Genomic DNA, 22,385 nt, shown 5'->3' with positions numbered 1-22,385 from the left:
TTCTTTTGGAAGAGAACTAAACAATTTCTTTGACTATTAAGGCCACTGCGAGCAATCTCAGACAGAGTTCCTCTTCATCTTTAAGTAAATGAAATTGTCCTTCAAAATGGGCAATTTGAAATTCACAAAAATGATAACCTACAGTGATAAGAGCAAATCAGTCACACACATGCACAAAAAGACACTAATTATGGTCACATATTGAACAAAAATCACATTAACTCATAGAAATCTTTAAAGCATCATATCCATGTGGCACTGAAAAAGAGATGAGACGGACATAGTCGTCATCGTTAAAACACTGAGTGGGCTTTTTTGATCCAGAAATCCCCTATCTTTATGCAACAATTATTATTTACTTTATTTGTCTTATGAAATTAATATCCCAAGTGATTTAGTGCCTTTTTCAAATGAGGACATGAACATCTCCCAAATTTTCTGTCATTATCCACAGTCTTTTTTCCCTTGCAAAAAAATGGCACAGAAAGATGTTTGTAAGAGTCACTCTGACAAAGGGAGTATGCATGTGTGTGTGTGTGTGTGTGTGTGTGTGTGTGTGTGTGTGTGTGCAGGGAAGCACTATTCCAAATAAACTATCAGCCACTTGAAGACAGGAATGGCGTCCCAGGTAATCCAGGGAGGAGACCAGAGTGAACCAATGGACTCTACGACATCTGAAGACCCCATCCTGATCTACAGACTAAACAAAGGCTCTCTGCTATACAGATACCTGAGGGTTTTTCGAATATGTCAAGATGAGTTTTTAATAAATAAGATAGAAATCCATTAAGTGTTTTTGAAACAAAACAGAACAAAACAAAACAAAACAAAAGACCACAGGACCCTTGGCTTCTACATGTGATATAACCAACTATCCTGTGTTCATAGCCTCAGACCTGGGCATGTGCAGTCATAATTTCATATCTTGCTTTGATTTGTACCTAAGGTGAGTAACACACTTTTGCATGTCAGATAAACACAAGGGGTGATCATAGAAGAAACAGCTTGATTTGATATAAAGGGATGCACCCTCCTACTTAAAGGAATTTGGTTTGAAAACCAAGATGGATATCATTTGAAGAGCTCTTCCTGGCATGGATGTGAAGGTGGCTATGAAAACAGCCTCTTTATGGTAGTTCTCAGTGTCCATGAGTGATCAGGAACTGCCAGGCCTTGCTATTGTTCGGAGTTTTATTCCCATGTGCTTTTTGGTTCATCACCTAATCTTTCTATTGGAAGTCCTTGTCTGGAGCTGTATCCTAAGATTAAAACTATATGTATGTGGTTCTAATGCTAGCGAATTTTCTGCTAAATACACAAGTCTCACCAGGCACTGAAACTGAAGTCTTGATCCCTTCCTACTTCACTGGTTCCACTTTATTTTCTTTCAGGAAAAATGTAGACACTTCTTGAAATCACCAGAAATTATTATGAAGAGCAGTCTGACATTTTTTTCTAAAAATGTATGAGAATCAGGAAAAACATGCTCTGTTGTTATTGGGCTAGGTTTGCTGTTTGGTAGAATAGGCCCAGGCAGTTTAACAGAGATTGTCTGAGTTTACATGGTTCCTATACAAGGAGAATGTCATGCTTACAGTTACTTGTGGAGGTTATCTGTCTGGTGTGACATCAAGGGTGAGTAGCAGTGAAACTCCAGCTGTGTTTAAAATTTTAAAAGTTTATTAGGGTGAGACACTTCACCATTAATTCCCCTTACAGTACTTCTCCTCGCTTCACATACATTTATCGCATTGTTCATGCCACCTTCTGAAGCAGCTCTGACAGTCCTCTTTCTTGAGTGTCTTTACAAGGTGAGGTCAAAATATGATGAATGCTGGTGGCAAGACCCATTCTCATCCACCCTATTCACTGGATCTGGCACCGTGTGACTTCTGGCTCTTCCCCATCATCCAGACACCAGGAGAGGTAAACGTTTTGACTCAGTTCAGTACATCAAGGCAGCTTGACAGTAAAATTAGAGACACAAAAGAAAATTTCCAGAACTGCTTCAGAAAAAAATGATGGGATAAGTGTGTTGGAAGCAAGGGAGAGCATTTGGAGGGGACTTGATGACAGTGTGTCTTTTATTGTAAGAAATTTTGTAAAAATTAAACATTCGCTGTATTTTTTATCACATCTTCTATGTCCTCTTTTTAAATTTCCCTACCTTGTTTCCTCTGTCTCCTTTTCTGTAGCAAAGGTTAATAATTTTTTTTTGTAAAAATTAAACAATAACCCTCAAAACTAAATTATCAAAAATTGTCAGCTTTCCAAAGATAATAAAACTGACTGGCATACAGCCAGAAGGTTTCATCACTTTTACTGAATGTAAAAATTTATTTGATAGAATCCTTTAATCCTCACTTGTAACCCAGAGAGTTTATATGAAAGATATCATTTGTCTCTAATCCCTGAGGTCAAGTGACCATCCTATTTCACCTGAATCCCTGTGCCACATTCTTAACGTGCTTCCATGGTAACCCATCCTCTACACCCAGTGTAAACGTCAAACTCTTTATGCAGCTTATGGAGCCCTTCAAGGTGTAGCCCCTCCTTATCCTAGCAATCACCTGACCCCTAACTTGCTGCCTGGTAACCTACACATATTGCAATCCCTTTGGCCCTTTCCCCTTCCCTGTAGGTTTGCACACACCTGTTCTAATCTCCCTAAACATGTTTGACACCCATGTTCTTGTTTCTTGCACCCTTGAGTCTCAGCATGAATTTAACTTTCTCCTCTATGCACTTCCAGCTCCTCATCTCCTATTTAAAAGCTTCTACTCAGCCAGGTGTGATGGCATATGCCTGTAGTCCCAGCACCTGGCAGGCTGAGGCATGAGGATTGTTGCAAGTTTGAGATCAGCTTGGGTTACAAAGTGAGCTCAAGGCCAGCCTGCACAGCGGGACCCTGTTTCAAAAACACACAAAAAAAGCTTCTATTCAGAGATGCATGAGAGAGGTATTTTTCTATCACAACACTTATCACGCAATAAGTGATGGGGGCTTAATATCCTCTCCTATACATGCAGGAAGGGTTGTATCTATCATTTGCATCACTATATAACAGTACACCAATTTATATTTGCAAATGAATGACAGATTGCTTAGTTGGGTGGAAGGAAGGATGGATGAACAAAGGAACAGATGAATGTCTGTCTTTTACACTATATGGAATTAAGGCGGCTACCTGAGAGATCAAAACAACCAAACTTATAGGGGCCTGACTAGCATCAATGCATCATAAAACTATGATGAATGTGAATTTCTGTTCATGCTCATTCAGTACAGTCCATATTCATAACAAACACCGAGGGCTTCATTCTTTAAGCATATTTCAAAGAAGGAATTTCAAAATGTTCACTTTTGTATCTATCACATAAGTGACAAGGACCAAACTAGTCCCACACAATAATAAGTGGAAATCATTGTTTCTTCCATTAGGAGTTTTTTTGGGGGGTGCTCTACAAGGAAAATTTTTAAAGTGAAAAATATCCTTCCTTAAGGAAAAGTATCTTTGCCAAAATCATCATATGTTGTCTTTAAACGTCATTTTTTAATGACTTTTTAAAAGTCTTTGCAATTTAAAAAAATGATTTTGACTGGAAAAGCTCTTTTTAAAAAATTTAAATTCAGTGATACTTTTGTTACATATTTAATCTTATTAGTTCTGCAAAAATCATATCTGCATGAAGAAAAATGGTAAAGTAAAAGTAGCAAGAGCAAATCTGTAAATTGCAACCCTGGAAAAATGGCCTAAGAATGCTGAGACCAGATTCTTACCTGAAGAAACACCTCCCGTAAGTCCTGAGTGAGGTCTCCCATCCTGTTCTCTGGACAGTGGTGTCTCAGTTACTTTGTCACTGATGGGACACACTACCTGACACCCACAACTTTAAAAGAGGAAAGCCTATTTTGACTCATGGTTTTTAAAGGTTTTGGTCTACAGCTGATTCATTCCAAGGCAGAAACAAGATGGCGGAGAGGCATAGTGGATGGTGCTGGGGGTGGAGAGCCATTTACATCATGGTGGCCAGGAAGCAGAGAGAGAAGGAAGGAAACATGGAGGGAGACACACCCTTCTAGGTCACACCCCCGGTGAGCCACCCATCAGCCACCTTCTAACAGCAAGTCAGCTATGGAAGACCCAGGATCCAATCACCTTCCAAAAGCCTACCTCTGAACACATGAGACTTTTGGAAGACTTTGTAGAACTCACCCATAACAAGTGGTGAGCTCCACCTCCACCTTGCCCAATGGGGACACCCATGACAACATGGAGGAAATGACAGTGCCAGGTTGGGATGATAGGTGGGTGGCACTTTCCAACGGAAGGGGAGGTTTGAGTCTCACAAAAACTCAAGGAAATGGTCTAGTGATGAAGAAAAATTCCACACAGAGCCTCGCAGCCTGAAGCATCCTGTAAAGGAGAGCAGGCACCTTCATCAGTGCTAATGGGCACAGCATTTTTGTCCCAAAAATGTTGAAGCAAAACATGCAACAACACTGAGAAGAGCTGCACTTAACTAACTCATCTAGTCAGTCACTAACTGGTGCATTTGTAATCATAAACACTGATCGCAAATGAAAGAGAGCTGATTAATTTTATCTTCCTTTTGCTCGACTATAATGCAGAACTTTGAATTGGGGAAAGAGGAGAAAACAGAATGTTTCTGAAAGCTCACCTCAGATTTCCCATTCCGCTCCCCACCCTGATACCATTCTATCAGATCGGACTACACGACCCTCTGTGCTCAGATAGTAACTGTGCAGACTTCTGTATGAGATCTGCTTTCTACAGTAAAATGCTGCTAAAGGTTTAGTAACCCTCTCTTTGGGAATAAAAATGCATGGGTAAAACTGCACTGAGATGATTATCTTCCAATTCAGAAGTTGCTCAAATAAATGATAAAAATAATATAATTATGGCATAAATATTAACCAATATTCTCATTTAAATTAATAAGTATGAAAAAATTTTAAAATGAAGAGGTTATGTGACTACTACATTCATTCGTCAAGCACAGGACAAACTCCTTTGTCGAAAGAGATAATGATTATCAAATACTGGAAGATGATTTCCTCAGCTTTATCTCTAATTCACAACATAGCAGTTATAGAAATGACACCCACTTAAGTTTAGTCTGCATTCTTGTTTTCTCCATTGTTCTCTTAAGTCTACACTGTCAAGAAAATAATGAACGAAACCCCATCACAAGACATGAGAAAGAATTTACCAGTTCCTGGAGTGTGAATACTCAGAGCATGAAACATTCTGAGCTCTCAGTACACTGTCCTGAGCACAGAAATGGGAAGCATGCACAGTAGTACCATTATGATGTTTCTGGCACTCACACACAATCAACATGAAGAACCTCAGGAGCAAAAATGGTACAAATAAGTAGGAGGTAATGAATGTTGAGTACTTTACTATAGCTTAGTTGATAGTAATTTTATTTCTAATAACAACTGTGTTTGACAACAAGATGGCAGGGTTTGGGGAAATTTTATTGGGCCAACCTGGGCCAGCTCTAACACACCAATGGATTATTCTCCTAAATCATGTATCGCCCTGTGCTTTGCTCATCACACAGCTACTGCTACATAGTGACCACTTACTTGTGCTCACCTCACGGTGCCCAGAAATAGAGAGAGAAGGAGGCAGGGAGGGAGACACACCCTTCTGGGTCACACCCCTGGTGAGCTACCCCTTTAGCCAGTCTCTAACAGCAAGTCGACTTTCTCCTGAAGACATCATAGAACTGAGGATAGGGTACTTCTTGCCTGCGTCACTAGTCCTTACAATGCCTGGAACATTACAGATGTTTGTCATGAATATGTAAAACTGAACAATTGCCCTTTTCTGGCCTGAAATCTGGTAAAAATTCTGTCACAAATACTTAACATCTTTGCTTCCTTTTTCCAGCTCAGCTTTACAAAGATTGCTCTTAATATTCATTCATTTTGTGGAAACTCATGAAAATACTCATTAGGTAGTTTCTATAGATTTCTTACAATTAGTAATAACACAAAGGGTCATATTAAAACATCAAGGACCCCTGCTGCACAAAGTAAATACTGACTGTTTTACACCTTTTGTTCTTGGGACACACCAGTCCAAAGTAACCCCTCACAGAAGCTCCCACGGTGGTCTTCCCAGACACATCCTCTTGGGGACCGAAGCATTCACTCCTCCAGCTGCCTGTGACATGTGTGACCAGAGGTTCCCAGACAAGGCTCTCTCCAGGAATACCCCTATCTGAACCCAACCCAGAATCACTCCCCTTCCCCCATGACAGCCGGAAAGCAATGACTGCTCATGGTAGGCACCTGCGGACACAGCCCTCTGGCTTCCCATTTGAGACAGCTGTGCAGAGATTCTCAGTGGCAGCATTCTCCAGAGTCTGCTGAGAATCCAGTACAAAAAAAAAAAAAAACCACAAAATTGGTGCAACTGCCTTTCAACTTGCCTTTCTGCCATGTTTTGCTTCCTTAACTCCTCAATCTATTTATGCACAAAAATCTCAACCTCTGTCCTTGTAGGCCCACCATGCTCCAGCCCTCAGCACTGTGACATGCACACTGATGCACACATTTTAATAGACATCAGTCAAAGGAGAAGTGTTGTGAGAAATACTGAAATTTAAAACTAGAGCACAACTGTAAGTAGAGCAGATAGTCAATTGCATGCAATAGTATTGACAACTGATTTAATAAGACTACCTCAACTCTAAAATGATGATATTCAAATGTGTCTTTTATTATAATTTTTATTTAAGCCTTTACCATACGTTGTTATCACCCTGCATATATCTTAGCTTAAATAATAGAACTCTTTATGACTACTGAGTTTGCTTCAAGAAGAAAGTCCTCTGTGCATTGTAAGGATTTTCAAGGCTCACATGAGACAGAAAGTTCTAATGTAAATAGCAGACTACATGGAGAGCATTTAGTCATTACATTGTCAATGGAGCATGCAAAGCCTCAGCTGAACTGAAATTGGCCATGCAAACGGGAAATAACTTAGCTAACATTAACAAACATTAAAAGATGGAAATGACCTTCCTTTCTGAAAAGGAAGGACATATATAATGATACCCTAAGAGCTAACTCCTGTCTTATATAATTATACAGAGGCAGCTCTGGACACAGAAAATGCTTGTTATGGTGCAAAAATAATTGGAAATATTTTAGCAATTACCATCCTCAGGTGAAAAGCATTTCATGTTCCATAGTTCCTTCACTTAAGTAGGTCTTTAATTCCAAGAAATGAAAAGACTATGGTAAATAAATAAATAAAACACTGCCTGCAAATACAACCAAATTATCCATATTAGAATGCTAAAGGACTTCATGCTATAAAGTAATTAAGTCTGTTGTATTTATACAGCCACTTATCATACAGGAAAAGAAGACAGCAAGTGACCTACACAGAGTTATTTTTGGCCATGACTACAGGGACATTTTAACCCTTTACACGCAGGCATTAACTGTTGACAATGAAACATTTAGGTAGCTGTAGAATGGTTAATTCAGATTCACTGTGCTAGAAAAGTGGTTAATGTAAATGTAGTAAAATTTTTGCAGATATGAGAAATTACAGGCCTTTTGAAGTCGATTGTGAAATGTTAGTATCCACAAGTAAATTTAAGATACTCTGAGTGGTTTAAAATATTTCTACTTGCTTTTTCACTCTTGACATGAATTATTTAAATATGCTCTTAAATTGCTCTTGTCAATTAAAAAATATTGAAACCTGTGGCTTTCACATATATCTGAAAAACTTAATGGTTCCATGTCCAGGCAGACCAACCTGAAAATTTTCTAGCAAATTATTAATTTTAGTAAAGGTTTCATGACATGATGTATCTATGAATGAGTTTTGGTTTTCCTACCTGCCAAGCACTTCAAATCTGAGCCGGTTCATTAAAAAGGCCCAACACTGTGTTACAGATAACCAAGGCTCAAGTATTTTATAAGAAATTAACATAATTTGTCATTGCAACCCAATACAATCATCTAAACCAATAAATTTTCACTTTCATTTCAAACAAGGTATGGAGATAGGAATAAAATTATTCATGAGGGTCATCTTAGGCTACTAGAAGTTTATCTACCCAATTTGTCTACACTTTTATGGAAGTCTGGACAAATGTTTTATGCTAGAATTGAGTCCATATTACCAAAGGAATATGAGTATGAAATTGTTGGAAGCAAGGCTAGATACTTTTTTGTGCACTTACTTGCAATATGAAAAATTATCCATTGGTTCTTCTGTTCTGTATTTCCATATAACTCTATTCTTTCTCTTCATGTTAAACCTGCAGGTCAAAATTTGGATGAGGAAAAGAAATTAAATACTACTTCAGGTAAAGATCTGCGAAGTCTAAAATGGAGCAGCTTGCCCCAAGCTGACTGTCTTACAAAACTGCATTTTTCTGTCATTTTTGTGCATTCATTCCAGCTGCCACAATCCTCTTCTAGACTTGTTTCACCTTCATTTTCTTGGATTTTCTAATTGGGGAGTGTAACGGGTTATTAAGTGCCGCTCTTCCTGCTTCCACAGAATTCCTCAAATGCAAAGCAATAATCTCCAAGTACACCTGCAAGCCATTCGTTCAAGACTTTCAAAGCAGTTGAGTTTGAAGGGCAAGCAGCCCCAAATTGGTCCTTCCAAAATTAGCCAGTCACCGTCCTCAGCCTGAAAAAGATGGAAGGGCTAAGACGCTTTCTTTAGAGTTGTTAGTGAGTTATAGCAACTTCTACATACATCCTTTGGACAGGAAGCTGGTGTTTTCCCTTGGCCTCAACCCAAGGAAAAGTGACTTGGTGACAGCTAGGGAAACTGGGGCCCAAATTAAAGAGAGGGGTGTACTGAGAGAATATATTCCTACCCCTCAGCGAGGATTCTCGAAGTCTAAAAGTGGACTCTGCTACAGGGACTCCCTTAGGTGGGATCACATAGAGTGATCTCTCTGCAGAGATATAAGGACACCATAGGAACACAATCTGCATCGGAAGCAGGGGCAGAGCAGTCAGAGTCACAGGTGCCCATGCCAAGAAAGATGGTGTCTTTGTGGAAAATCAGCAGTTGAGAGGTATCCAGAAGAAAACATGGCCAAGGAATCAGCCAAAGACTATACCAGAAAAAAGAGTCATTCTGCAATCCTGTGATGCACTCTCAGGCTCCCAGCCCGGATGGTTAGGCACCAGACACCTCTTACAGAGCCCCTTTACTCAGCCTTAGAGACACCAAGGACAGAATCTGTGGAGAGCAGAGCGGGGGAACAAGGACAGAGCAAGTCAGAGATGCCCTGGCAAACTGCAAGGTCCAATTTGGGCCTGAACTGGGGAAAGGCTTGAATAAACTGGGGGCTTACATTATACTGGATTACACCAGGACTATACAGTTTTCATACTGGACTAAATGCTTCCATGCTTGAAGTAGTCAGAGGTGAGGATGGACCTAGATTCTTTCTTTTAGACCTGGGGTTTATCAATTTGCGGATTCTCTTCAGGACAGAAAAACACAAAATTGTAATTTCAGAACCCATAACAGTTCCTTGGAACTGGCTCGTAAAAATGCGAGGCCCTGAATCTCTAATTCAAAGAGTCAGACTAAGGGGTTGGGGATTTAGCTCAGTGGCAAAGTGTCTGCCTGACAAGTGCAAGGTCATGAGTTCGGTTCCTGGTACCGGAGGAAAAAAAAAAAAAAAAACAAAGAGTCAGACTACCTTTTATAGCTTCATTGATTGTACTGCAAGGATTCTATCCCAAAAATGAAGCTTCTGTGGAGGAAAATGATTTTCTTTATTTTAAAAAGAAAAAATTAAAACTAACAATAATCCTAGTTGCCTTACCAGGAGATGCTAGTCATCCATCAAAGACCTGTATATTAGATAAGTGAATGTGTACATAAATTTGTAAATTTTATAGCAATAATACATAATAGATCTACAACTTATATGTGTTTTTAAAATTTTATTTATGTACATAAACTTTTTTGAATGGTTGTGGCTCTTAAAAAAATCTTTCTTAGTTTAATTTGTTAAGCTGACTTCATTAAGTGAGTAGTTGTCCCAAATCAATCTCCGTCGGTCCTCACTCAACCAATAATGATCTCCATCTGGAACACTGGGCAGATCTAGGGTATTAAAACTGACAGCTTCATTTGATCCTTGCTCTTCATTTGAGTCGTAAGAATCCCCCAACTCCTTCCCGGTTTCCTCCCTAAATCCATCTTTAAGTTTCCCAAAAGAATCAAAACCTCTATTTCTCCCAATTCTCTATTGAGTAATAGCTTCCTCGAAAAACTTCCAACCAAAGGAAACATTTAATGTAAAAGAACAGGGCCCCTTGCTGTGGCACCAGACTATTTAGGGTCCTCCGTGAGCCCTCAGCTCCCTACTGTGTTTTTCCAGCAAGGGAAAACTACACAATTTAGCAGTAGATGGGAGTGAAGGTACTTAGGGGTATTTCCTTTCCCAAACAATTGGTAATTATACAGTATTGTTTCTTTTTTCAATTAGTTGTCTGCACTGCAGAGAAGCACACATTTCTTAAAGGTAACAGTCAATCATCACCCCAGTTGCAAATATAAATACTGTATTGTTCAGGCTTAAAAAAAGAAGAGTCACAAAGTGTGAAGTGTTCAGCATCCCTGCTGCCCCGCCCTCCAGCAAATCTCTGTAGGCTTCTGAGATCTCACCACTACCTACCCTTCTCCGCTCCATGCTTTTGGATGGGGTTTTGCCTCTGCCACCATATGAAGAATGATTCACATCCAGAGAATGGATCATTTGTGGAGAAAGAGAAAAGGAAAATGTAGAACTGAAAGTAGGTCCATGCCTCTAAACCTGTGATTCCAGTAACTGCAAACCCTGTGTGGTATCAATGCCTGCTTTCTCACTTTCTGTCTCACTCTCTCATGTGCTTCACAGACCATGTCCTCCCACCACTTTCCTTTCCTCATACCCTGGCCTCCTGTCCTCTCTTTCCTCCTCGGCTCTGACCCTGGTCCACCACTATCAACCCTGCCCCAGACATGCCTCACTCCCTGGCCCTCTGCACATCAAATTTGTCTGAGTAAACCACACCCACTTATTCCACATCTGCCTCTGCATGGCTGTACACAGAAGGAAAACCTGTTCCAGTGATTGTGGATTAAATGTATAACCACTTATCCCTCAATGAGTCTTAAGTGCTGGAATTTTTTACAACCCAGCTAAGGGACTTCTCTCTACTTGTAGTGACATAGCCCCTTATGAGAAGTAGCTTCCCTACTCTTCCCTGGCCTCTGCAAGTAGTAGATGAGACTCTGCCTTGGCCTTGTCGATCACAGAGCGCACCGAACCTCCTCAGGACCCCATCTATGGCATCTCCTGTTTCTGGCAGTGCCGTGCAGGCAGCCAGGAGCCTGACGTTGTGGCACTGACCCTAAAAGTCTGTCTTCAGCTCTTCTTTCCTGAACTCAAGGGGGTCGATGCAGAGGATGGTGCTCCTGCAGGATCTCACAGCACAAAGGGCTCTTCCCAGACCTGTGGTTTGGATATACTCCCTGCACGGGAGCCCCAACACTGCTTTGTTGTCTTCACTCTCCGGAAGGCTGTGCTCCCAACCAAGGCCTATCCCTTGTCTGTGGAGCAGATCCCATCCCTTTGAGCCTAGTCCAGGTTGCTGTTCAAACATTCCACGTCCATGTCTACAGTCCTCATTTTTCCCTCAGTTTATGAACATTTCTCCCAGGACTAAATGAACGAATAAATGAATAGAATACTCTCTCTTGACTTCTTTTCCTTTCTAGGCTTGCTGCCTTCTTCTTCCTCCCTTTAGAGCAAAACTCTGAATAACTCACTGTCTCCTCTTGTAACTCACTCTCTCCAGTGTTTCTCCTTTTCTATCAAGCCTCCTCCAGGAATGATTCTTCTCCATTACTTCACTGAAACTGCGCTTCTTAACATTACAAGTGGTTTCTGTATCATGAAACTCAGTGATCTTCTCAGTCCTCATCAGGTTTTGCCTATCAGAACCAGCAACCCAGCTGTTCACACCCTGAAACACTTCCTTCCCTGCACCTACTGATCACTCCCTTTCCTTGTTTTCCATCTCTCTGATCATTTATACTTTGTCTCTCTTAGGTTCCCTTTCTGTACCTAGTATCTAACCGCTGGAATGCCAAAGCCTCAGTCCTTGTCCCTCTTCTTTATACCATTGTCACTCACTCCTTTAGGGACCTCAGCTAGTCCCAAGGCATAACTATCATCTCTATTCTCATGACCCCTAAGTTAAAACTGTCTCCTCAACTTCTCTCCCAAATCCGTACCCAAATCCATATACCCATCTATTGGATCTATCTGTTCGAGTATAGGTTAGGCATCTCATACTTAATCTGTGCACAACTGACCTCCTGAAATGCATCCACAAACCACCTCCGTCTCCATCATTGCTATCGCATAACAATTCCATTCCCTCTCCCTTTTCTCGTGCTCCACATGGTCTATCCAAAAAACAATGTCATCAGTGCTACTTCAAAACATATTCCTGATTCTGCAAGTTTACAATATCCTCTCTGTCATGACCCTGGTGCGAAACATCATCATCTCTCTACTAAATCACTGTGAAAGTCTCCAGGCTGAGTTCTCTGCCTCTGTCCTTGCCTCTGTAGTCTCTTCTGGATCATATCCTGTTAAGACATAATCAGGTTGTGACGCTCCTCTACTTATAAGTTCTTCTCGGCTTCCATGTGAGGCAGAATACAGCAGGGAGTCCTGTGATTTCATGCACAGATTCCCTTAACTTTCCCCCATCGCCTTCTCTCGTGTACTTTCTCCTTCAGTGTCACAGGCCTCATCCTGTCCTGGAACATGCCGAGAGTGCTATATGCAGGTTCCTCTGTACTTGCTGTGCCAGCAGTGAGGAATGCTCTTCCCCTGTTTGTCTGCATCACTTGCTTCTTCACTTCCTTAAAGCTTTTATTCAAAGTCACGTCTCAGTGACAACTTCGCTGGCCACCGCCACCTCCAACAGATGCTGTGACTCACTACCACTATTTTTGACTCTTATTGCTTATAACCATCTCCATGTATTTCATTTAGTTGCTTTTTGCATTGTCTGCTTCCTCCACTAGAGCAAAGGGCAGAGGATCATGGGTACTGTGCCATTCAAAGTGAAGCTTAACAGAGCACACATCTTCAATCAGTGTCTGTTGCTATTGGTTGGGTTTAAAGATGGTCTGGGTTGGCACTGGAGATTGAAATGGGATCTGGGATGTGTGTGGCACTGGTTTCTGCTAGGAAGCTAGTCATAGGATGTGGAGAATACTGGTAGAGAAAGGAATAAAAAAACAGGCATCTTAGATGTGTTCTTCAAGTTTAAAAGTTATTTCACCTTCCCAACATGTTTGACAATATCAATTTTTTTTTTGCTTTTAATTAATTTTTATGACTGGACTGTGTTTCTCATGATTGACTTTATGCAAACACTGTACCACAACGTGCCAGGTTTTCTAATCAAACCTAACTTAACAATTTTCTTCTGTGTGCTAAAAATATAGTTTTTAACACTAAAAGAAAATTAAAATAATCCTTGCTGCTAAATTTAAATCTTTTTCAACCTCTATGTAGCCTAAACTCAGAAATCAGCCCCTTCACCATTTTCTGAAAGAAATCCAATTGTAAGAAGAATATAGAGATCTGAGCAGGATTCATGAGTAGGGTTTGCTTCAACCCCTCCCTAGGATTCCACTCCAAAGAAATCTTCATCTCACTGTCTTTTTATCTAAGCATATGCCCTTTCTTCCTTCTCCCGCCTTCATTGTGAGAGGAAGCCCTTTCTTCCCCATGAAGCCTGGATTTAGAAAGTATTGTCAGGATTTTTTTTTTCACTAATGTAAAATTCATTCAAATGGCATTATTCACAGGCAAGCGCATCGAAGGATTAAATTAAAGTACAGATTTATCTTTCCGCATAGAACATCATAGAGAAAAAAAACAAAAATAGCCAAAAATTTAATTCAGTGTGTATAAACTGAATGCATGTCCCTTATTGTTATGAGGAGCCATCTCGAGGCACATGAATGAGTTTCCTTAGTTTAAAATCCAAGCTCCTTTCAATTCATGAAAGTCAAATATCTGAAAATCTACTACAAATGCAGACGTACAATTGCCGGAAGATTACTAAGAATAACCAACTTAGGTTGGTGAGATCCGAAAGAAGAAGCGCAGAAATGGTGTTGAGGAGGCAATGGCATCACACCCTGACAGGGGGCGCTCATGCTGCGGCTGCTCCCCAGGGGACCCTGAGTCCCCAAGAGGAAGAAGCACCAACCTTTCCAACCCTACCCCAAACTAGACGTGTGAATTTAATGAACACGTCAAAACCAACATAAACGCACTTCATTTTCCAACCTGATCTTGTGACCACATTCCTGCTAATCAGAAGGGCTGGTTACTCAGAAACGAGGAAACCTGACTCCCCGTGGAAATAAGGTGGCTCTTTCTCTTTATGGTGGGCGGTCGGTTGTTCTGCTGTGCGATCCTGTGGCCTTACTCTGACATCCGCCCGATTGAAAAACGCATTCCTTCCCTTCTCAGCAAAGCAACTTAGTTTCCTATTGCCTCATTTGTGCCTACGCAGGCCTACCTAGACACACTCTCCTCATTAACTAAAAAGCACCAACGATGTGAAATCGCAGAGGACGCTGCTTCCTCCCTGAGAAGCGCTCCGCTCTACTCTTGCACCTGAGCAGATTCAATCATACGCTTCCGGGTTTGGGCCTTTGCATTTCTGCTGCTCAAGTGATCAGTGTTTTCAAAGACGTAGTGATTGACCCCCATGTGGAGATCCCACTGGTGGAAAGGTCCTGTTTCCTGTGCAGAAAGTGTAGCATGCAACCGGGGGAGGAACACCAAGGCAGCACAGCCACAGAGAGCCTAACGCAGGTGCATCTGCACTGTGGTTGCCACTGGCAGAACCCTAAGTCGCTAGAACATGAAGAGGAATATCTTGATTCGTGGCACCAACAGAGTGTGTAAAATAACAGACCTGGGTGGGCCTGGAGTGCAGGTGGCAGCTCCATGGGTTTATACAGCATGGGTTCCTCCTGCCCCAGATTTCTGCTCTCCGTGTGACTTGGCTCCATTCTCGAGGTGAACTGGTTGTCACCACACAGCAAGAACCCTGACCCTGGCAGGCCCGATTCCCCAGCACAAGTGTAAGCAATAGACCTCTAATGCCAGGCCTGCTACTCCAGATTGCTGAGGGGTCTGCCGGAATATTTTCCTGATTCCTTGCTTCCGATGTCTGGTGTGTGCACGCAATGTGTTTTATATCGTTGTCCGTGTTTGGCTGTCAGGCTGGTTAATACAAGAGCAACATCCACGCCTATGTATTAAATTTTTCTCATGTTCTGCACACTTTTTCCCATTTTGGGGGGAAAAAACCATGAAAATTTATGGCATCAAATGTTTGCTCATAAATTGAAAGCTTCTGATTTTTTGAACTCTATATAGAGATGAACAAGTAACACCTCATTCATCTTACTTGATCTTATAATGTATATTTGTGATCATATAAGTGTTGATCACATATATATGTGATCATATAAGTTTTTAATTTAAGGGTTTATTTACAGAACATGAGATTTCTCCATGTTTCTTTTTTCTAGCATCATAACAAATCAATAAATCATTAAAAACAAATTTACCAGCAACTAAATGATGTGTAAAGTCATTTTTTGTTTATTTTTTCAGTAATAACACCAGCTTTGTATACTACCCAAGGCTGGGTTTCCTGTTGGCTGATCAGTCTGAGCTTAAATTTAAACCAGTAGGACTTTGGAGACTGGTGCTATTTTGGCTGTATTCTTGAATTCCTGCATACCAAATAAGGAGCACTGACAATCATAGTCACATGAAAAGTGACACTTCTGTGATTTAAGTCAGCACATGTGCTCCTCCGTTTTGACTTTCATGGCCTTCACCAGCAGTTGGTTCCTACTTATTCACTCCTTCCTGGGCTAATTTTGCAGAAACCATCAGGAAGCATACAATTTATTACATACCCACCTAATTTTTTTAGGAAACAAACATATAGATTGGCTACTATTCTTAAAGACATTGCTCTATATTATTTTTCTTTTTTAAAGATGTAGAGGAAAGTCAGGCACATGTGTGTGATCTCAGTTACTACGGTGGCTGCAAAATGAGGATTCAAAGTTTGAGGCCAGCCTAGGCAATTTAATGAGACCTTGTCTCAAAGTAGAGAAAAGGCACAGGAAATTTTGTTCAGTGGTAGGGTCTAACATTCAAGAGGCCCTAAGTTCAGTCCCCAGTACTGCTGAAGGAAAGGAGGAGGAAGAGGAGGAGGAGGAAGAAGAAGAGCAGGAGCAGGGGGAGGAGGAGAAGAAAATAGAGGAGGAGGAGGAGGAAAGGTAGTAAGGAAGAAAGAAAGGCAAAAAGAAAAAGGAAAAGAAAACAAGAAGTCAGAAAATAAATGAAACAGAAGTCCAGGATCCCTAGAGTACTTAAGTTCAGAGCCACTCGTGTTGTATATACTTAGAATTAAATTAGTTTCCCAAATACGCCAGTAAAGTGTGACTTAGGAGTGGATGCTCTCAAGTCAGATTTTGGGGACTGAGTGTCCTCTGGTCTCTGATCGAGTCAAAGAGTAGGTGGGGACCACAAATGGAGGGGCATCTATATGCTTCATGTGAGAGCTGGGGTGGGAGAAACTTGCTTACAAAACTCAGATGAAGAATCCAATGTGAATCTTTATCTAATGCATGAAATGTGTTTTCTGCTAGAGTTCCATCCTCCAGCCTCAACCCTGGAGGCCTCTCTAGGATTGTTGTAAGGACAACACTTCATGGAATGTGATTGAAATAAATCACCACTGATTTTGAAAAGGACTTCAAGGAAGACTTCTGAGTCAACCTTGCCTGGCTGGTGCTCTCCATTTTCTCCGAATAAGGTCAAACCAATAGGCATGTATTAGCATCTTTCTGCACCTACAACTGGGAGAAATAACAGAAGGATAATGACTTTCTCAGGGAGAATCTGGAAGCTAAAAACAAAACTTCTAATAGGTGCCAGATGATCACTATGGATTCATTCTTTAATTATGAGAATAGCTATTAACATTATTCTGAAAGATACTTATTTCCAAGATGTAGAATTATTAAAATACTTTAAATAAAGCACTTCGCTAGAAAAAAGCTAGGCCTAAGAACTTATTGTAAAACTAGCTTAAGATGGTTAAGAAATGATGGTAAAGATGATGATGGTGGTGATGACTTGGAACAAGACATAATTCCTATTTTGATTGCTTATTGGGATGTAATTTTTTTCTAGCCTCAATATATTAGAGAAAATTTTGAGCATGACATAGACTTCTAATTTCTCAGTTGCTTATAGTTATTTCATCCACAAGTGACACCAGATGAATGCAGAAAATGATACACAGCTAACATGAGCTTCTCAGAAATACATAAAATATACAATTAGCTCGGCCTACCCATGTGCTCTAAACCTCATCTGGCATTACAACTTTCCAGTGACTTCAAAATAACTATTCTTCCAGTACCTCACAAAAACTCATAGGCCAACACCTACCTAGCAAACAAACGTTAGATCTTTTTAAACATAAATTGTCGTATTTACTTTTGACTATTTAACATATATTCATACCACACTACTAGTTTTACTGAGCTTCTTTTTTAATTTTTTATGTGTCTGTGACTTAGTTTTAGGGCATTCTGCCCCTATCTTCACTTTTTATTCATTTTGGATTTTTACTGGTACATCTTTGCACTATGTAATGGTTACATTTATTGTGTGAAGTTGGTGCACAAACATAAACACATCTTAATTCTTTTTTGTTCCCCTTCTCCTCCCATCCCTCCCGACTCTTCCAGCTCTCCACCCCCTTCTCATTTGAAAAAGCTCTGTTTCCACTTTGATTCTCTTTGAAAAGTCCTTTCCTCTTCCTGTCCTTTCTCCCTCCATCTTTTTCCCCTTCCTATTCGAGAAAGATGGCCCTACTTCTTATCATCTATCCTTTATTTTGCTCTTATTTATATTCATATTTTCTCATGTCAGAGAAAATATGCAAGATTTAAACTTGTGCTTCTTATTTATTTCACTTACAATTATGGTCTCCAGGTGCATCCATTTACCTACAAATGCCACAAATTTATCCTGAAAGTACCTTCTTTGTGTACAATTATATTTTATTTATCCATTCATCTGTTGAGAGACATATACACCATTTCCAACATTTATCTATTATAAATTGTGCTATTATAAATTTAGCTATTATAAATGGGTAAGCACAGGTACATGGGTATGCATGTATCACCGTAATATGATGACACTCTTCTGGGAACATTGGCTACAAAGGGAATAGAATGTCTGTTTTTAGATTTTGAGGGAACCACTATAAAAAGCACTATGCAGCATCCTCAAAAAACTAAACATATAAATTCTATTTGACTAAGCTATACCTCTTGTGAGTATCTTCCCAAAAGTGTTAAAGTCCTCAAAATACAATGACACATTCATACCCATCCTGCAGCAGCCCAGATCACAAGAGCTAAATCATGGAAGCAGCTTTTATGTCCTCCAACAAATTAATGGATAAAGAAAATGTGGGGTATGAACACAATGGAGAGCTATTTAGCCATAAAAAAGGACAAATTTGAATCATTTGTAAGAAAATGGATGGTTCTTGAGACTATTACACTAAATAAAATAAATTAGACCCAGAAGGATAAACATTGCATGGTTTCTTTGAAATGATAGACCTAAAATAGAAATAATTTAAAGAACAAAATAGAAATGCTAAGAAACAGGGAGGCAGACTCTGAGAAAGTGGGAAGCATCTAGAGGAAGAGCAATAAGGGAGAGGTAGGGGAGGGTGACTAAAAACGATCAAGATGCAACCCAAGTGTACCAGTTCCCCAAGGGATGTAACTACTATGTATCACACATATAATACTGTAAATTTTTAAAAATAATAAAGAGGGAATATGTCAACCCAAAGTGAACCTGGTGAGTTATGGAGGATTTAAAAGCAGAGTCCAAAAGGTAAACATTTTCAAGAGGCAACAGTGTCTGAAAACAGAACACTGCAGTACCTTGTCACGATCTTCCTTTGCATGACAGTGAGAACATCAGACTAATTGAGCCTGCTGCCGTAAATCCTGCAGCTCACCCCACTAACACGGTGTTCTCAGGCCACCCTGCCAAGCAAGAATTCCGATCAGAATTTGGCTTCCTTTACAGGACAACCTAAGGAGAAAGAATACCTCTTAGCTGTTTCAGTATTCTGGCTTCTATAACAGTTACCACTTGTATATGAGTAAATCTGTATTCCGAGTTCACATCACAATTAATATGAATCTGGGATTTAGAAATAGATGATTTTCTAGCTTCTAAGTCTGTAAACCTAAGTCCCTTGATAATCTCTAGGTTATTGGGTTGTAGTAGGTCTTTTGCAGAAAAGAGCTACCAACAGAAGATATCTTGGGGAGAAAAAACCACAATGCTGTGTGTTGTCTGAATGAGTGAATTATTTCTTACTGAAATTTCTAAATTTCCAACCAGCCCATACTGCAACCAGCCTGCCCAAGTGCATACACAAAGGGCTGTCTGCCTTCCCTTCTATTGAAACGCCTGCTCTCGCTGACTTCATCGCCATGTCTGACTTCTCAGGTGGCGACATCTTCTGAAATTGAGTATAGATTTCCACGCTTGTTTGCATAATTAGAACCATTCCTACTGGAGAGTTATTCCTCCAGCAGGGTCAGGTCTTTCTTTCTTACCGTACCCCAATCCCTCAGCCTTTCCAACGAACCTCTACATAGAATGGCCACCCAGAAAGAATCAATTTCAGATGAAATTCTCCAAGATGTGCTGCCTACCTGCTTCCAAAATATTGACTTTACTACTAATAGTCTGAGCACCACCAGATGTCTAAATCTATATAAACAATATCTATAATATCTATACAAATTATAAGTGTGGTACTAATTTAGATGCAAAGATTGGGACTTTACATGAAAACAATAAAGTTTGGTATACATGACTATGATAACGGAATATATTCTGAGAACACATATCAGATTCAAATTCCTCCGAAGGAACCTCTGGTTGTTGATATGTACGAGCAACAAAATGTCCTGCAGCAGTCTGTTCATGCCCAGTGTGGACCTCATTGTGCTTGTCCATGACCTCAGTCATAGAATCTTGACCACTCACTTCAAGGAATCAATTCAAAGTCTCAGGTTCATTAATGTACCTGGTGAAAACACTGTCTTTCAGATGTTATTGACCAATGGCTCTCTACAGAAGATTTTGTCTCCCTCAAACACACTTACTCATCTCCCTATGGCTCTGTCCAGCTGCAGGAACCTGTCTCTACAACCCAGATATCTTCTGCTCACCTTTTGCTCCCATTCTCTATGACTTTAAGGTTTTTCCCTCAATCATTCAACTCTCCTTTTCTGCTATGAAGACAGAGTAGGGGGATGGATGTGTTGATAAAAAGGAAGAAAAGGGCAAAGATTGCCCTCCATGAGCTTCCACTACCTGGGGAGATTGGGCATAGTCATATAAAATAGTTTCATCCAGAAACAGGAAGCCAGGGCCAAGTGATCAGCAATAAGTAAAATGCCCAAAGAGATCATTTTGAGGCAGGATGATCTTTAAGGTTTCTTAAAGGAACAAAACATTTGATTTGGACCTGATGGGATGTGTCTATTTTAAATAAGCAAAGAACAAACAAGAAGAAATAGCTGGGGGAGAGGGTAGGTTGGGAGGGCTGAGGGTGAATGGTTTATGCCAGACTTGTGGGGGAAATGGTGAAATAACCAGCAGGTGCATTTCCTGGCGTTCTCCTCATGAGGTTGGAATTTTGTAATATGTCAGTGCTGACACAGATTCACAGTTGCTATGCCAGGTGCATTACTGGGCACGGTAGAGCCACCGGGAGATTTCATGGAGAAGATAGAGGAAGCGTTCCGGTGACATAATCACCAGCCGGTAAACAGAACTCTGCTCAACTGATGTCTTCCTGGAAAGTCTTGCTGCTGGAGAAACCAGTTCTTCCTGAGACTGTCCCCAGCGCTCTCCCATACCTGCCTCCTCTTTCTCCCTCTGTTATGTAAGACAGCTTCCCTCTACCCCTTGCTCTCTGAGCATGTATCTAAGAATCACTTTTCCCTTTGGGGCACTCTCCAACTGTTCTTCTTCATGCAGCATGACATTCTGTCACCTGTGCCCAAGAAAATGGGTTTTTTCTCCCTGTGACCCCATTGGTTAGGCTGGAAGCGTGCTTGCTCAGAGGATCTAAGAGAAATAAGGGTGAAAAATCTGATTTCAGCCACTGAGTGCCATTGTGAAATTATATGCAAAGCAGTCACAAGAGGAAAAGAGTTTTCCAATAAAAATTAATCCGGGAGCCAAGGTCAGCTTCACTGACTGGCGTCTTGTGTGATTAATCACGTAGCATCCTGGCCTCAGATGAGGCTCTGCTCTCACCATCTTGAAATTCTCAGTAATATTTGAATAAGGATCCCTGTGTCATCATTTTGAAGTGAGTCCCTTAAGTTTTGTAGTTAGTCACGCACATAGCAGATTGGGACCCAGCTCCTAGCAAAAGTTACTGTAGTTATTTTTAAAATAAATTATGCAAAGGAACTGCAAGGGGAAAATATCAGAATTCAAAGGCAGAGAGTTTCGTCCTAGGTGAGATGTGGGAGGGTAGCACTGAAGCTCGGGACTGAGGGTCAGAAGAGGTGGAATCTACACACCAATTTTTCTTTCCAACCAAAGTCAACTCTCTGAGGCTTTCCTCACAGGGTAAGGGAGATGACCTCTGGCCTCATTGGGGAATACACTAATAATATGTGAGTATATTTTTCAAGGAGGAAAAGATAGCTATGCGAGATACTGCAAAGAAAAGGTATGATCACTGGAAGGTATCATCATTGAAAGAGTATAGTCAGAAATTATAGTACTGAAAACGTACACTTGATGTATCTAGAATTTGAAAAACAAGGAAGTGCAACTCATAGAAAAGGGAGAGGAGGGAGTAGAGAAGAGGAATTTACCCATAAGTACATAGGAAAAGGTTGGGAACAGGACCAAATTCTGCCTAAGGAGCAACTGACTCAACCCAAGAAAACTGCCAAAGAGAAAAGAATCACTCACACTGAATTATTTCTTGAATTGAGTGGGGTCCTCTTCAAACATTCAACAAGATTCTTTCATTACCTTTCATGAAAGAACTCTCTCAGAAAAGAAATCTAGCTTGGTACATATTTTACTACCTCCTATACCCTTTCATTTTTAAGTTCCAAAGGAATCAATTTTTATGTTTTCAGCTTATCT

At 40.5% G+C, this 22,385-nt stretch overlaps 1 long non-coding RNA gene across 2 annotated transcripts in view; it reads right to left on the bottom strand.

The window, feature by feature from the left end:
* The window catches only part of LOC102013737, a 91,782-nt gene that overhangs the window by 22,684 nt on the left and 46,713 nt on the right, over positions 1-22,385 (bottom strand). For both annotated transcript variants that reach the window (XR_001234306.1, XR_261193.2), the window contains exon 3: positions 8,241-8,318. This is a non-coding gene — a long non-coding RNA (uncharacterized LOC102013737). The remainder of the gene's footprint in view (positions 1-8,240; positions 8,319-22,385) is intronic.

Source organism: Chinchilla lanigera, unplaced genomic scaffold, assembly GCF_000276665.1.
Source record: "Chinchilla lanigera isolate Chin_1 unplaced genomic scaffold, ChiLan1.0 scaffold00025, whole genome shotgun sequence".
Taxonomy (NCBI): Eukaryota; Metazoa; Chordata; class Mammalia; order Rodentia; family Chinchillidae; genus Chinchilla; species Chinchilla lanigera.
The sequence above is the reverse complement of the archived record's forward strand: the minus strand, read 5'-3'. Positions and strand labels throughout refer to the sequence as shown.